At 37.3% G+C, this 16,411-nt stretch overlaps 1 pseudogene; it reads left to right on the plus strand.

The window, feature by feature from the left end:
* Nucleotides 1-670: 670 nt before the first annotated feature.
* On the plus strand, nucleotides 671-14,667 carry LOC128102340 (uncharacterized protein C9orf85 homolog; annotated as a pseudogene).
* Nucleotides 14,668-16,411: the final 1,744 nt, after the last annotated feature.

A 16,411-nucleotide genomic window follows, 5' to 3' on the forward strand; every position in this document is an offset into this window, starting at 1 on the left:
CTTTTGAATGTTTGCTAAAGTTTATCAAATGTAAATAGTTCTATTAAGAGTTTGCTTTTGGCCGGGCGGTGGTGGCGCACGCCTTTAATCCCAGCACTCGGGAGGCAGAGCCAGGTGGATCTCTGTGAGTTCGAGGCCAGCCTGGTCTCCAAAGCGAGTTCCAGGAAAGGCGCAAAGCTACACAGAGAAACCCTGTCTCGAAAAACCAAAAAAAAAAAAAAAAAAAAAAAAGAGTTTGCTTTTGTATGTAAGTTTGTGAGAATTGTAATTGTGTATAGTAATATTCATGCTAGAATTATGATGTTAACCTGTTAATGTTAATGCTAAAGAGTCATTAGAATTGGTGTAGTTGCATCAAGAGTTTACTGACTTATTTGATGTGATTGCATCAGGAATTTACTAATTTATTTGATGAAGTTGCATCAGGAGTTTATTGTATTAAAAAAGGGCTTGGTGTAGCTATAATTGCTATAGTCATGTTAGACCCATTTAAAAAAGACTTTTTGTCTTGATCATATTCCACTCCATTACAAGGAGCTATAGCAGCCATAAGAAGCAGGAGTATTGCTGTAATTATTTCAGAGACTTGCAAGCTCTTAGTGGAAAGCTGATTCAGAGCTGCATAGAGTTAAGCTCTGTATCCTTACTTAAAAACTTTCTGTTATTAAGAATGGGGAATTTGTGGGGGCCCAAATTACTCAAGATCAGAGAATCTGAGCTTGCTTTACCCAGCAGGGCTGCAGAATGGGGTGATTTGGCCACAGGCATGGCTACCAGGTGTTTTGAAATGTCTACACTAGACTGTACGTTGTGCTTTGATCTTGAAAGGGGGAGGTGTTTTGCCTCTCCCCTTGAGATTCCATAAAAACCCTTTGGAATAAACCTTGAGGTGACTGGGTATTGACCAAGGGTCCTTCTGAAGCTATCCTATGTCTCTGTCTTCCTTATTGTCTCTTTATATCTTTCTATCATTTCCTCATTCCTCTCTCCTTCCCCCAAGAACACTTTGACAAGTTGGAGCTGGACTCAGACAAATACCCACACTTGATGAAGCCTCTCTGATGATGACTGAGCTAGACTCCTAGGAATTATTTCACTGACTATTTGTTTTTGTTTTTGTTTAGTCATGTTTGGTTCTATTTTAGGCTTCTGGGCTACCCTGCCTCTGGTTCCTGGCCATCCAGGCACTGTCAGGTATAGGCTCCATCTCATATCATGGGCCTCAAGTTAAACAAGTCATTGATTGGCCATTCCCACAAATTCTGAACCCCCTTTACTGCAGCACATCTTAATTGATTAGCTACTCCTACAAATTCTGAGCCACCTTAATGCTGGAACTTTTTGTGGACAGGATAAATTGTAGGTTGAAGGTTTTGTGGCTGGGTTGATGTCCAAATTCTACCACTGGAAACCTTTCTGGGTTACAGAAGATGTCTAGGTTAAGCTCTGTATCCCTCATTATTAGGAGTCTTCACTAGAGTTACTCACATATATTCTAGGAGTTTCTACTGCACAAGGATTCCACACTGCCCAGAAATGCTCCCCAATTCCAGTAATCTCTCCCAGTACTTTCTCCCTCCATCCCCTTTTCTGTGCCTCATACCTGCTGTTCCCATCCTCATCTGTCTCAGACCACTCTCAAAATCTGTTCCATTTTCCCTTCTCAGGGAGATCCATGTATCCACCCTTGAACCCTCCTTTTTATTTAGCCTGTATGTATCTGTGGATTATAGCATGATTATCCTTTACTTAACAGCTAATAAGCACTTATAAGTGAGTACATACAATGTTTGTCCTTCTGAGTATGGATTACCTTACTCAGGGTGATTTTTTTTTCTAGTTCCATTATTTGCCTTCAATTTCACGATGTCATTTTTTACTAACAAGTGAGTAATACTCCATTGTATAAATGTACAATATTTTATTTATCTGTTCTTTAGTTAAGGGACACCTAGATTGCTTTCAGTTTCTGGCTATTATCAATAAAGCTGCTGTGAACATAGTAAAGCAAGTGTCCTTGTGGTAGGAGTATCCTTTGGGTATATGCCCAGGAACATTATAGTTGTGTCTTGAGGTAGATCAATTCCCAATTTTCTGAGGGACTGCCATATTGATTTTCTGAGTGTCTGTACAAGTTTTAACTCACACCAGCAATGGGAGTATTCCCCTTGCTCTGCATTTTCACCAGCAGGAGCTGTCACTTGTGTTTTTTATTCTAGCCAATCTGACAGGTATAAGATGGAATCTCAAATTAATTTTGATTTGCATTTCCCTGATGACTAAGGATATTGAACATTTCTTTAAATGTTTCTCAGCTATTTGAGATTCTTCTGTTGAGAATTCTGTTTATAAATATACACCATTTTTAATTGAATTATTTGATTTGTTGATTCTAGTTTCTCCAGTTTTTTAATATATATTTTGGATATTAGCCCCCTGTCAGATGTGGAATTGGTGAAAATCTTTTTCCATTCTGTAGGCTGTCATTTTCTCCTATTGACAGTGTCCTTTGCCTTACTGCAGCTTTTCAGTTTCCTGAGGTTCTATTTATTAATTGTTGATCTTAGTGCCTGTGCTATTAGTGTTCTGTTCAGGAAATTGTTTCCTGTGCCAATGTATTCAAAGATATTCCCCAATTTCTCTTCTGTCAGGTTCAATGTATCTGGTTTTATGGTAATGTCTTTGATGAATTTGGTCCTCAGTTTTGTGCAGAGTAATAGGTTTGAATCTTTTTGCATTCTTCTACATGCAGACATCCAGTTAGAACAGCACCATGTGTTGAAGATGCTTACTTTTTTCCACTGTAAATTTTTGGTTTATCAAAAGTCAGGTGTCCATATGTAGGTAGATTTACATCTAGGTCATTGATGTAATTCCACTGGTCAACTTCTCTGTTTTCATGCAAGTAGCATCTTCTTTTTATTACTATAGCTATATAGTGCCGGGCGGTGGTGGCGCACGCCTTTAATCCCAGCACTCGGGAGGCAGAGCCAGGCGGATCTCTGTGAGTTCGAGGCCAGCCTGGACTACCAAGTGAGTTCCAGGAAAGGCGCAAAGCTACACAGAGAAACCCTGTCTCGAAAAACCAAAAAAAAAAAACAAACAAAAAAAAACTATAGCTATATAGTAGTACAGCTTGAAATCAGAGATCATGATATTGTATGAGATTGTTTAGCTATTTTGGGTATTTTGTTTTTCCATATGAAGTTGAATATTGTTCTTTCAAAGTTCCTAAAGAATTGTGTTGGGATTTTAGTAGGGATTGCACTGAATTTGTAGATTGCTTTTGGTAAGATAGCCATTTTTACTATGTTAATCCTCCTGATTCATGAACATGGGAGATCTTTCCATTCTCTGATATTTCCTTCAATTTATTTCTTAAAATCTTGAAATTCTTGTCATACAGGTCTTCAACTTGGTCAGTTAGAGTTATTCAAAGATATTTTATATTATTTGTGGCTATTGTGAAAAATGTTGTTTCCAGATTTCTTATTTTACTATTAAGAAAATTTCTATTCATTTTACATACCAACCACAGGTTCCCCCTCTCTTCCCTTCTCCTGCCTCTCAGCCCTTCACCCAACCCACCACCAATTTCCTTATCCTCCAAGGTAAGGCCTCCCAAGGGGAACAGAACCTGGTAAATTCAGTTTAGATAGGTTCATGCCCCTCTCCCTGCACCAAGGCTGTGCAAGGTGACCCACCATAAGCACTGGGCTCCAAAAAGCCTGCTCATGCACTAGGGACAGATCCCAATCCCACTGCCAGGGGCCCCCTAAACAGTTCAAGCCAAACAATTGTTTTGCCTAAGCAGAGGGCCTAGTCCATGCCCATGAGGCCTCCACAGCTATTGGTCCACAGTTCATGAGTTCCTACTAGTTTGGCCTGGTCATCTCTGTACATTTCCCCATCATGATCTAGATGTCCCTTGCTCATAGAATCCCTCCTCTCTCTTATCACCTGGATTCCTGGAGCTTGGCCTGGTACCCTGCCAAGGATCTCTGCATCTGCTTCCATCAGTTACTGGATGAAAGCTCTATGATGACAGTTAGGGTATCCACCAATCTGATTACTGGAGTAGGTCAGTTCAGACACCCTCTCCACTATTGCTAGTAGTCTAAGGTGGGGTCATTCTTGTGGATTCCTGGGAACTGCCCTAGCACCCTGTTTCTTCCTATTCCCATGATGCTGCTATCTATCAAAGTATCTCTTTTGTTGCTCTCCCACTCTGTCCCTGTTCCAGCTTGAATATCTCATTCCCTTATGTTCTCATTGGTGGGAGTGCAAACTTGTACAGCCATTTTGGAAAAATCAGTATTGTGGTTTCTCAGAAAATTGGGAATCAGTCTACCTTAAGACACAGCTATACTGTTCTTGGGCATGTAGCCAAGGAATGCTCAATCATACCACAATAACACATGCTCAGCTATGTTCATAGCAGCATTATTCATAATAGCCAGAAGGTGGAAACAACCTAGATATGCCTCAACTGAAGAATGGATTAAAAAAATGTGGCTCAACCTGGGGCCGGAGTTTCTTTCCGCTTCCCTGTAACATTAAGGCTGCACCGACTTAAGGTGTTTGTGAGTTTGTGTTGAGTTCCCAGAAAGGCAACATGGCTCAGTCCAGGCCTCAGAAGCACCAAAATACATTCACCTTCAAAAATGACAAGTTCGATAAGAGTGTTCAGACCAAGAAAATTAATGCCAAACTTCATGATGGAGTGTCAGTGCTACAAAGAAGTTCTTGAGTGGCATGTAAAATACAGCAAGTACAAACCATTGTCAAATCCTAAGAAGTGTGTTAAATGATGGTCAAGGACTCTTACCACATAATGTGTAGACCATGTGCCTGCGAACTTGAAGTTTGTGCAAAGTGTGGAAAGAAAGAAGACATCGTTATTCTGTTTAATAGAGAACCAGAAACTTCAGCAAATACTGAAAATCAAGATTCTAACCACTGAAGAAGCTGCAAAGGGAAGGAGGGCAGTGATGAGGATTTAGATGATGACACCCACTTGGATGATGAGGCTATAGACACTTAAGTGGCCTGATGACAGCATGGAGTCAGCCACAGAGGGCTCAGCAGACACACTGACATCCTAATGTGGGTGTCAGAAAAGACTGTTCAGAATCGGTACAACTGAACCATGAGCAATAAAAATTATTTATAACATTTGAATAACAGAAATTTTCAGATTTTCACAGTAAAACCTAAGCTGCATATACAGAATATGTGTGGAAACTGTTACTATAGCATGTTCTACAATCTATGGAAATTGTTTAGAAAAACATATTATCTAATGTCAAGCTATCCAGTGTTGAGAATTGGTGATTGTATCAGAACTATCTCTTGGAAAATTAAGACGATTAGCTCACAGTGAGTACATTTCCATAGCCTGACCTTAGGTGTGTGGTTTCCTTAGCAAAAACCCCCTTATAGTTTACAAAGCAAAACCATTTGTTTTTATACATGCACACACACACAAAATCATGAGTAGTGGTTTTCCTTCAAAAATATTTTTATATATGTTATCCCTCATTTTTAACCTTTTCCCAGTGTGGAAATATGTACTCAGAAAAAAAAATGTGTGGACTATATAATATTAATAGCTAGAAAAGAAAATCCAACATTGATACTTGAGTGGAGATACTTGCAGTATCAGAAGCTCCTGCGATGTTCTCCCTCACAAGGTTATCCTTCCCAGAATTCCACTATCACTTTGCTGCCAGTGTTTCTGCATGTAGGTGGTGTAGGTTAGCTCTATGTGATTGCTGAGATGTGTGTCCTTATGTTTAAAATCCTAAAGCTACAGAAAGGTAGCAAGGCAGGCAATACAGTGAACTTTTCCATACTCTGTACTTTGATTCCCAATTTTAATGTTTTACTATGTTTTCTTTGTGTCTTAATCTACACACAGGTTGAACGAATTGTTAGAAGGTCTTATTAATAAAAACAAACCTGGAGCTAGGTACTGGGGTCAACACTGGAAGATCAGAGAAGCAGAACAAGCCAGATTCCTCACCTTGCAATTCCTCAGCTGATCCTGTTTCCTCAGACTGGAAGCCTCTGTGTCCTTATCCAAATGGACCTCAGCTGAACTGCTGCTTGAAAGCCTGAAAGTTTAACCAGCTTTAGTTCCTGGTCCTCACACCTTATATACCTTTCTGCTTTCTGCCATCACTTCCTGGGATTAAAGGCTCACTTCCTGGGATTAAAGGTGTGAGTCACCATGCCTGGCTGTTTCCAGTGTGGCTTTAAATTCACAGAGATCCGAATGGATCTCTGCCTCCCAAGTGATAGGATTAAAGGCGTGTGTGCCACCATTTTCTGGCCTCTATATCTAGTGGCTATTATTGGGGAACACAATACCACCACATACACACACACACACACACACACACACACACACACACACACACACACACACGACATTCTATGTATGTGTATATATGTGTGTATATATTTTCTGAACCATTGAACTAAATGCGAAACCCTGAAAAAAATGTAGCACATATACACAATGGAGTATTACTCAGCAGTAAAAAAAAAAAAAAGTCATCATGAAATTTGTAGGCAAATGAATGAAACTAGAAAATATTATCCTGAGTGAGGTAACCCAGACTCAGAAGGACAGACATGGTATGTACTTACTCATAAGAGGATACTAGATGTAAAGCAAATGATAACCAGACTACAATCCACAGTTCCAGAGAAGCTAGCAAGCAAGGAGGACCCTAAGAAGGATGCATGGATTGCCCTGTGAAGGAGAAATAGTTGAGATCTCCAGATTTCTTTATTAGCCCATTTAATATTTACATATTGGTGTAATACTGATTTTTTAAGTTAATTTTGTATCCAGATACTTTGCTGAGGTTGTTTATCAGGTGCAGAAGTTTTGTGGTAGAATTTTTGGGATTACTTGTATATACTACCATTTCAACTGCAAATAATGATATACTGATTTCTTCTTTTTCACTTTGTATCCCCTTGATCCTCTTCAGTTGTCATATTGCTCTAACTAGAACTTCAAGAACTATATTGAATAGATATGGAAAGTGAAAGTCTTGTCTTTCTCCTGATTTAAGTGGAATTGTTCTCAGTTTTTCTCCATTTAATTTGATCTTGGCTATCACCTTGCTGTAAGTTGCCTTTGTTATGTTTATGTATGTCCCTTATATCCCTGCTGTCTTCAAGAGTTTTATCATGAAGGGGTATTTTTGTCAAAGAGTTTTTCAGCATTTAATGAGAGGACCATGCAGTTTTTTTCTTTCAGTTTGTTTATATGGTAGATTAGTTTGACAGATATTTATATGTTAAACCATCCCTGCATCTATGGAATGATGCCTGCATGATCATGGTAAATGATATTTTTTGTGTTCTTGGATTTGGTTTATGAGTATTTTATTGAGTATTTTTACATTGATGTTCATGAGGAAGATTGGTTTGTAATTCTTTCTTTGCTGAATCTTCATGTGATTTTGGTGTCAAGGTGACTATGGCCTCAAAAGTATTTGGCAATGTTACTTCATGTTTCTATTTTGTAGAATAATTTGAGTGATATTGGCATTAGATTTTCTTTGAAAGTTGGAAAATTCTACAGTAAAACTTTGTGGCCCTGGGCTTTGATTGGTTGGGAGACTTTTAATGACTTCTTCTATTTCATTAGAGATGATAGGTCTATCTAAATTATTTATCAGATCTTGATTTAACTTTAGTAAGTGGTATCTATTGAGAATTTTCTACATTTGTTTTAGATTTCCAATTTTGTGGAATACAGGTTTTCAAAGTATGCCATTTTCTACAATGATTCCTTCAAGGTCAAAGTTCTTGTAGAAAACAACTATTTATTCTGAAGTTTACCCTAGATACAGTGAAAACAACTATTTATTCTAATTTTTACCTTAGATACAGTTACTAAGCTACATTTCTATAACATTCCCCAATCCTGTTGTAGTTTAAGAACAAGTCAGGAGATATCAAAAATAGCAAATGTTTAGAAATCTGGAGATAATTATAGTCTATAAATAGCTAACGGTTGAAGTAGCTGCCTCTGAGAAGAGATCACATAGAACCCAGAAAAGTGTGGTGATATATTGTGTCTCCCAATATATTGTGCACCCTAATAAAGCTTATCTGAGGATCACAGGGAAAAGCCAGCCATTATAGTAAACATAGATTTCACACAATGGTGGCACATCCCTTTAATTCTAGCATTCAGGAGGCAGAGATCCATCTGGATTTCTGTGAGCTCAAGGCCACACTTGGGAATAAAGCTAGATATGGTGGCACATGCCTTTAATCTCAGCACTAACCATGGAGGTCTGTACAGACAGACAAGAAATGACAGAGCTGGACAGGAAGAGGAAGTGATGTAGACAGGTGGAGAGGAAGTAAAATGCCAGGGACAGAAAGGCATATTATATAGGTATGGGTATACAGAAAGTAACTCTCTTTGGAAACAGGAGTTGGTGAGGTCAGGTTGACTGTGGTTTGTCCTATTCCTCTGATCTCTCAGTTTTTCACCCCAATTTCTGGCTCTGGGTTTTTTACTGAAAAGACTGACTGTTTAGCAATTCATCTTACAGAAAGGATCCCACAGTTTATGTCCATCATGACTTCTAGGGCTGTATAAGTGTAAGTGTGTGTGTGTGTGTGTGTGTGTGTGTGTGTGTGTGTGTGTGTATGTGTGTGTGTATGTATGCACGCATGTAATTACCTGTAGAGAATAAGAATTGAATTGAATTTAGTAAGTAGAAAAATTTTAGGAGATTTCCCGGGAAAAAAATGGATGGAAACTGAGAGGTAAGGAAGACACTTGAGAAGGGAAAGGATGAAGTGCGAGGTTAGATGGTGATGCATGCTTAAAAATAAAAGATATCTACAGTTTAAAGACAAAAAGAATTCTCAATTGAAATTAAAATAAGACAATAGGACATATTTGAAGAGACAAAAGCTCCCAATTTATTGCCTAATTTGACATTTCCTCAGTGCTATAAAACATCAAATATATAGGAAAATTGTTCCAACACTGTCAGTCAAGTCAAGGCATCCGTAATAGACCAGATTGCCCTAGACTGTACAATACTTTGGGGAGAGCTCATTCCAAGAAATACCACCAGCATCACAATAAAACACTAGCTGTATTGAAATATGCTTCCACAATTTGAGCAGTTCAGCATCTTTAAAAATTTATATTATATTTTTATTAAGTAAACTTTTTAATATTTAGACATATTTTGATCATATTTTTCCTCTTTTCCAAGTCCTTCCAGATCCTCTCCCTCTCATTTTGCAACCAAATTTAAATTCTTCTTCTTCAAAAAAACAAGTCGATACAACACCCAAATCCCCCCCAAAAGCAAGAAAACAAAATAAAATCACCAACCCCCCAAAACTGTAATCAAATAAAAGCACAGAATAAAATTGTGGAGTCCATTATATGTTGCTCAACTACTGAACATGAGAACTGCCCTGAGTTATTGATATTCCCAGTGCCATTCTATTGAAGAAAATTGATTTTCCCTCTCTGACCATGTATAATTGAGAATTCAGTTGTTTAACATTTCCCCTAGTAACTGAGTATTCCTTCCTTCCTTCTTTCCTTCCTTATTCCCTTCTTTCCTTCCCTAAAATTTTAGCAAAATAAAATATAATAAGATAAACAAGCAAACAAAAATCAAAGGTGGGTGAGAAAAAAACAACAGAAGGAAAAGAGGCCAAGAGAAGGCATCAGAATCATAGATTCACTCAGACTCAAATGAAAGCACTAAAATGAAAGTCATAATAGGTATGCACAGGACCTGGTACAGACCTGTACAGACACTGTGCATGCTGCCCCAGCCTCTGTAAGTTCATATGAGCTTTTCTCAGTTGATTTAGAGGGCTTGTTTTCTTGTTGTCCATCTCCTCTGACTCTTACATTCATTCAGCCTTCTTCAGGTTTCCCTGAGCTTAGAGAGAAGGGATTTGGTGGAAACATCCCACTTAGGGCTGAGTGTTCCAAGGTCTCTCATTCTCTGTGTAATGTCTGGTTATTAGTCTTGGTATTTTTCCCATCTACTCCAGGGGGAATCTTCTCTGATAATGGTTGAACAAAGCAGAATATCATTAGGAGTCATTTTACCACTACATTTCCCCCTCCTCTCTCTGTCTGTCTCTCCCTCTCTCCCTCTCTTAAGATGAGTATTATTTGTTTTTTTCAAGATCCCTAGGATATCTAGTCTTAGATTATTGGTCACTTAAGCAGTATTGGGTATGGGTTCTATCTCCTGGAGTGTGCCCTAAGTAAAATAAGTTATTGGTTGGTTATTCCCAAAAGATTCGTGTCACAGTAGATTATCTTGCTGACAATATACCACTGTAGATAAAGGGTTTTTGGCTGGCTTGATGTTTACATTTCTCTTTTGAGAGTATTTAGTTCATGTTAATGTGCCAAAGAAACTGGAACATAGGGGTGAAGGTTCTATGGATGCAGCAGCTCAACATCTTCATCTTCAATGAGTCAAATAGGTGTTGTCTCAGCAATGGGGCCTCACTGTCAGCTTGTGGAGAACCACCTATAGTTTCATCTACAGCCTGGGGGTGTTTAGTGATTTTTGTGGGGCCCCCTTGGCCAAACACTCAATTAAACATAATCCAATCCAGGTACTGGTAGATTTATTTGGTAACAAGAGATTGCTAGTTGGGATTCTGTCTTCCACATTACTTTTCAATTTCATTTAGATTGCTTTATTTTTTAAATAAAAAATAGATTGCTTTCATATATGTATAGATTTTAGTAAGTTTCTACTTTATTAGGTTCCCATATTACTCATCCCTTAATTTCAGCTGCCTTTCTCTGTATTGTCTTCTAGTACCCCCTCTTTGTTCCCCTCCCAACTTGATCATCCCATTCTAGTCCCCTTATCCATCCATAATTATCTTTTCCTAATAGAATCTATGAGTTCCCTTTATCCCCTTACTCTAAACATACTCTCTGTGGTACTATGTATTGTATATTAGTTATCATTGAGTTAAAGGTAATATCCACATATAAGTGAATACATCTCATATTTATGTTTCTGGGTTACCTCATTCAGTATGACTTTTTTTAGTTCAATCTACTTACATGAACATTTTATCATTTTGTATTTTTAATGGCTTATTCAAATTTCATTTTGTAAATGCAGCACATTTTCTCATGCCATTCTTCTGTTGAGGTACATCTGGGTTGTTTCTAATCACTGGCTATTATGAAAAGAGCAGCAATGGACATTGTTGAGCAAGTATCTCTGTTGCAGGATGAGCATCATTAGGGTATATGGTACAGTTGGATCTTGAGGTAGATCAATTCCCATCTTAATGAGGAACTGCTGCAGTAATTTCATAGTGGCTGTATGAGTTTACATTCCCACCAAGAATGTAAGAGTGTCCCACTTACTCAAAATCTTGCCACAGTGAGTGGTCACTTGTTTCACTATCGCTCTGACATGTGTAAGATGAAATCTCAAAGTAGTTTAGATTTGCATTCCCTGATGACTAAAGATGTTGAACATTTCTTTAAGTGTTTTTGTGCCATTTGGGATTCCTCTGTTGAGAATTCTGTGTAGATCTATACCCTTTTCTAAATTGCTTTCCTTATTGTTGTTGATAATTTCTTGATATGTAGTTTATTGAGTTCTTAATATATTTTAGATATTAGTCCTTTATCAGATGTGTACTTGGTGACAACCATTTCCAATTTTATAGGCTTCCACTTTGTTCCAATGATGATGTCCTTTTAGATTCAGAAGCTCTCCAGTTTCATGAAGTTCCATTTATTAATTCTTGACCTTAGTGCCTGTGACAATGGTGTTCTGTTCAGTAAGTCTTTTCCTGTGCCAATGAATTTTAAGCTACTCCACACTTTCTTTTCTATCAGGTTCAGTGTATCTTGTTTTATGTTGAGGTCTTTGATCCATTTTGAGTTGAGTTTTGTGTAAGGTTTTAAGTATGGATCTATTTGGATTCTTGTATGTGTAGCCATACAGTTTGACCAGAACTCTTTGTTGAAGATGCTGTCTTTTTCCAGTGTTTATTTCTGGCCTCCTTATCAAAAATCAGGTGTCCTTATTTATGTATGGGTCTTCAATTGGATTTCATTAATCAGTGTGTCTGTATTTATGACAATACCATGCTGTTTTTTTTATTACTACGGCTTTTTAGTACAACTTGAAATCTGGGATTGTGACACATTTAGGTCTTTGATTGTTCAAATTTTAGTTATTCTGTTTTTTTTCTGTGTGTGTGTGTGTGTGTGTGTGTGTGTGTGTGTGTGTGTGTGTGTGTGTGTGTTTCCACATGAATCTGAAAATTACCCTTTCAAGATCTTTGGAGAATTTTGCTGTAATTCTGATGGGAATTGCACTGAATCTGTAGATTGCTTTCAGTAGTGTGGCTAATTTTCCTCTAATAATTATACTGATACATAAGCATATGAGAGCTTTCCATCTTCTGCTATCTTCTTGAATTTCTTTCTTCAATGACTTGAAGTTTCTAATCATGTAATTCTTTTACTTTCTTGGTTAGAGATACCACAAGATATTATACATTACATAAAGGTATTGTGAAAGGCATGTTCCCCAGATATCTTTCTCAGTCTGTTTATCACTTGTGTAAAGGAGGGCTACTGATTTTTGAGAGTTAATTTTTAATCCAGCTACTTTGCTAAAATTGTTTAGCAGCTGTCAGAGTTTCCTGGTGGAATTATTTTGGGTCATTTATGTATACCATAAAATCATCTGCAAAAAAAGGTATTTTCACATTTGATCTCCTTTTGTTGTCTTATTACTGTAGCTAAGACTTCAAGTACTATACTTAATAGGTATGGAGAGAGTAGACAACCCTGTCTCATTCTGGACTTTAGTGGGATTGCTTTGAGTTTCTGTCCATTTAAGTTAATGTTGGCTATAGATTTGCTGTAAATCACCTCTATTATTTTGAGGTATGTCCCTTGTATACCTGATCTCTCCAGGACTTTTATCATGAAGATGGATTTTCTCAGAGCCTTTTCTTTATCTACTGAGATGATCATGTGGTTTTTGTATTTTAGTTTGTTTATATGGTTGATTATATTTGTCAATTAATTTGTGTTAGACCATTCCTGCATCTTGGGATGGTGAATGATCTTTTTGTTGTGTTCATAGATTCAATTGGCAAATAAATTATTGAATATTTTTGCCTATGAGTGCATAAGGGAAATTGATCTGTAATTCTCTCTAGTTTTGGAGTCTTCATGTGGTTTCAATATCAGGGTGACTGTGGCTTAATCAAATGAATTGGGCAATTTTTCTTCTGTTTCAGTTTTGTAAAATAATTTGAGGAGTATCTGAATGAACTCTTCTTTGAAAGTCTGGTAGGATTCTGTTCTAAAACCATTTGCCCTGGAATCATTTTTGTTGGGAGACTTTTAATGATTGCTTCTATTTTACTAAGGGTTAAGGGTTGTTTAAATTGTTTATCTGATATTGATTTAAATTTGGTAAGTAGTATATATTGAGAAAATTATCCATTTCTTTTATATTTTTCAAGTTGTTTAAATAAAGGTAAAATAAAAGTATGTTCTTTTAATTCTCTGGATTTCCTAGATGCCTTGTTTGGCCCCCTTTTCATTTCCAATTTTGTTTATTTGGATAATTTCTCTCTCTTTTTTAGTTAACTTGGATACAAGTTTTTAAATCTATTTTCTCAAAGAACAAACTTTTCTGTGTATTGTTTATTTGTATTTTTTGTTGTTTCTAATTTATTGATTTCAGCCCTGAATTTGATTATTTTTTGCTATCTATTCCTTTTGGGCATGATTTCTTCTTTTTGTTCTAGAGCTTCTCATGTGCTATTAAGCTGCTAATATGAGATTACTCCTTTTTTTCCCCTTAAAATGATTTATTTATTCATTCTTTGTTTCTTTTAAGCTTTTAAAAGAAGTATTTATTTTGTAGTATGTGCATTACAGGAAACACAACACAAGAAGCCAAGAACAGCCACCCAGTCACAAGCAGCTCAGCTTGATGTGTTCTTCTAGATGCTGCAAGTGTACACACATTTAGTGAATAGAGATTATACAGATTGAGATAGCATGGTGTATTCTTGGTTATCAAAATACTCATGTAGCATGGGGTTTTTAGTTGGTGAATATTTTCAATGTGGGGGAGAGCATGGTACATACTGTTTCTTCATTTTGAGATAAGATCATACTATGTAGCCCCAGCTTGCATAGACCAAGCTGACTTCAAACTCACAGAAATCTACCTTCCTCTGCCTCCCCAAAGCTGTGGTTAAAGACATTTTCCTCCATTCTTGGTTAAAAATATTCACTTACTTAATTTTTGTGTGTATGTGTGCGTAGGTGTGCATATGTGCACCATGTATGTACATGAGTCAGTGGAGGTTAGAAGAGGGCATTAGATCTTCTGAACCTGGAGTTATAGGTGGTGCGAACCATTATGTCCATGCTAGAAATAAAACCCAGGTTTTCTGCAAGAGAAGTGCTCTTAACCACTGAGACTTCTCCCTGATCCTCTGTTTTTATCTTTTAAAAATTACTGCAAACTTATGAACATAATGTGTTTTGATCAAATCCAGCCCCCATGCCCTCCTCTGTATTCTTCCTACCACTCACCACATGTTCTTTCCTGCTTAGTGTGCTCTCCTTTTTTTTTTTATTTAATTTTATTTTTATTTTGCAATACAATTCAGTTCTACATATCAGCCACGGATTCCCCCATTCTCCCCCCTCCCGCCCCCCCTCACCTTCCCCCCAGCCCACCCCCCCATTCCCACCTCCTCCAGGGCAAAGCCTTCCCCATGGACTGAGATCAACCTCGTAGACTCAGTCCAGGTAGGTCCAGTCCCCTCCTCCCAGGCTGAGCCAAGCGATCCTGCATAGGCCCCAGGTTTCAAACAGCCAACTTATGTAATGAGCACAGGACCCGGTCCCACTGCCTGGATGCCTCCCAAACAGATCAAGCCAATCAACTGTCTCACCCATTCAGAGGGCCTGATCCAGTTGGTGAGAGATTACTCCTTTTTAATGTAGTTATTTAGTGCTATGAACTTGCCTCTTAGAATTGCCTGCATTTTGTCCCATAAGTTCAGGGATGTTTTGGTTTCATTCAATTCTAAAAAATCTTTGATATTTTTTTATTTCTGTCTTACTCATTTTCCTTTCAGTAGAGATTGCTCAATTTCCATTAGTTTTTAAACTTTCTGCTGTTGTTGATGTCCAGCTTTATTTAATTCATGGTGGTCTGAAAGGATGCAGGGAGATATTTCAACTTTCTAGCATCTGTTGTGACTTTTGTGTCCAATTATACAGTCAATTTTAGAGAAAGCTCCAAGAGGTGCAGTGAAGATGTATTCTTTTGTGTCTGGGTAAAATTTTCTGTAAATATCTCTTAGGTCCATTTGATATATATTATCTATAAGCTCTAGCATTTTTCTGTTTAGTTTTTGTCTGGAAGACCTGTATATTGGTGCAAGTGGGGTATTTAAGCCTCACTATATCAGTGTTTGAGGGATGATATCTGATTTAAACTTTAATAGTGTTTCTTTTACAATCATGGGTGCACAGATGTTAAGAAATGAAACATTGTCTTAGTGGATTTTTCCTTTGATGAGTATGTAGTGTCCTTCTCTTTTGTTTAGATTAGTTTTGATTTGAAGTCTGTTTTGTCAGATACTAAAAGACTACACCAGCTTTTTCTTAGGTCCATTTGCTTGGAATATCTTTTTCCAACCCTTTACCCTGAGGTGATAGCTATCCTTGTTAAAATGTGGTACTTGGATGGAGTAGAGGATGAATCCTGTTTTTGCATCCATTCTCTTAGTCTATTCTCTTTATTGGGGTAATTGAAACCATTGATGCTGAAAAATATCAATGACCAATGATGGTTTATTTCTTTTACTTTCTTCTTTCTTTTTCTTTCTTTCTTCCTTCTTCCTTTCTCCCTTATTTCTTTTTTTCTTTGTGTGTGTGTGTGTGTGTGTGTGTGTGTGTTTTCCCTCTTTTGACTTTGATAGTCTAGGATTATTCATTCACTGTGTTTATTTGTATGTAATTAACCTGTTTAGGTTGGGGTTAGGTTGGGGTTTACTTTTTAGGAACTTCCTTCAGGCTCATTGTAAACAGATATTGATTATCTTTGGTTTTATCATGGAATGTTTTATTTCCTCCATCTGTGCTGTTTGAAAATTTTGCTGGGTATAGTAGTCATGGCTGGCTTTTGTGGTCCATTAGAGACTGCAGTATATTTTATCAGGTCCTTCTGGCTTTTAGAGTCTCCATTGAGAAGTCAGGTGTACTTCTTATAGTCTGTGTTTATATGTTATTTGGTCTTTTTCCCTTGCAGCTTTTAATATTCTTTCTTTATTTTTAATATTTTGATTATTATGT

This window comes from Peromyscus californicus, unplaced genomic scaffold (genome assembly GCF_007827085.1).
Source record: "Peromyscus californicus insignis strain IS unplaced genomic scaffold, ASM782708v3 Scaffold_11__1_contigs__length_118956290, whole genome shotgun sequence".
In the NCBI taxonomy this organism is placed as follows: Eukaryota; Metazoa; Chordata; class Mammalia; order Rodentia; family Cricetidae; genus Peromyscus; species Peromyscus californicus.